This window comes from Coturnix japonica, chromosome 20 (genome assembly GCF_054131305.1).
Source record: "Coturnix japonica strain WE chromosome 20, WE-NBRP24, whole genome shotgun sequence".
NCBI classification, from domain to species: Eukaryota; Metazoa; Chordata; class Aves; order Galliformes; family Phasianidae; genus Coturnix; species Coturnix japonica.
This window is the reverse complement of record NC_140682.1, coordinates 8,693,552-8,695,110: the sequence shown is the minus strand read 5'-3', so window position 1 is coordinate 8,695,110 and position 1,559 is coordinate 8,693,552. Positions and strand designations below refer to the sequence as shown.

The 1,559-nt window shown below is 36.6% G+C and overlaps 1 long non-coding RNA gene across 1 annotated transcript; it reads left to right on the top strand.

Moving 5' to 3' along the window:
• Window positions 1-224: 224 nt before the first annotated feature.
• Window positions 225-1,276, top strand: LOC146757587 (uncharacterized). The gene is made up of 2 exons (XR_014936096.1): window positions 225-614; window positions 1,017-1,276. It is a non-coding gene; the product is annotated as an uncharacterized LOC146757587 (long non-coding RNA).
• Window positions 1,277-1,559: the final 283 nt, after the last annotated feature.

Genomic DNA, 1,559 nt, shown 5'->3' with positions numbered 1-1,559 from the left:
TGTATGTGTTCTTAGAGAACTTGTCTGCCATGTTAAGTTGTCTTGTCCTTTGATTTATGAAGTAGATGCATTTATTCGTCTCTTCAGAGATTCATTATTACATTTGTGAAAACCTACAAGTATACAGAGAAAGTTGGTTCTGTCTTGTGCTTCTGTCAGCACGAAAGTTAGGCCTGTTGTTTAACTCCTGCTGAAGTTTCTGACTTCCAGCGACTTCTGAGCCATGATTGTCTTTCATACTCCATTTTAATGCGTGCTTTAAGCTGCCGTACCTGAAGCTATAAACTGTTTCAGCTATAGAAGCAATAAAGAACCTCGACGAACAAATACAGTTTCTGAGTATTTTCACTTAAATTTTACGTGTCATTTATAAACCAAGTTTGTTACGAAGCTTTTTTTGCATTCATTGATTTAAAGACTCACAAAACCAGTAAGTTGATTGGTTTATGTATCAAAACAAATTTCTTCTAGCCAAGAAGCTGATGTCAGCAGTAAGTTCTCCTAAATCAAACGAACCTGAAAGTCTCGAAGAAGGAGAGACCAAGCCAAAACGATGCAAAAGGAAGCTGTATTCCACTGTCGTTTCTGGCCCTCTAGAAATACCTGCTTCTTCGGTAAGCGATTATACTGTAGTCTTGGCTTAAAATAAACTACTAAGGAGTCCAAACAGACTGGAGGTTTCATCTATTTGCAGGAGGAGGTTGAAAGTACTGAGGTATTTCTTTATTCTACCAAGTCATTCTTGTTGGTCTTCCTGCTGTTCTGTTTTATTGTGTCCTCAAAGATCTCTTTGTTTGGCTGGCTTACAGTACAGGATTTTGTACATTCTCCATATTTGTTCCTTGTGATTAAGCTGCATTAAAATGATCTCGGTATCCCATAGTTTTCTGAATAAAATATAATAATCAAATGCCATTCTGAAATCCATTTAGGGGAAGAAATATGTTTGCGTGGGTCAAGAAGAGCTTGTCAGTCTTGTGTGAAAAGATGAGTAACTTTTGAAATGTTTTCTTCAGGAATCTGAGGAACAAAAGAAGGAAAGTGATCATCTGATCATCAAGCGACGGCTGAGATCCAGAGCAGCTAAAAAACCTTGAAGAAGCATGTTTGTTCCCCTTTCTCAGGACATACTTTTATCATATTATTAAAACTGGTTGTTAATAAACAGTAACAGTTACTCCGTTGTGTTCTTAAATTTGTATATAGGTGTACAGTGTCTCTCTGACAGTTTCAAACTGACTCCATTGAGGCTGAAATAAATACAAGCTTTCTTAAACTGGGTTTGGATTTTATTGTGGTTAAGGGTTTATTTATTTTTGTCTTGCCTCCCCTGTATAGGAACAGTATCTCTAGGACTGATTGCTATTTACCCATTGTGCAGTAATAACTGTACTTGTTCAGGATGGCCTGGCTTGCTTTTTTCACGTGACTGGTGTACTTAGCAGAAATCCGGGGGAGAGAAGAGCATGAATACACATTTGTGTATTAAATCAAATGTATTGAATATACATTTGTGTATACTTAATTTTTGGATCTTTTTAAAGAATTTTCTTTGGAGA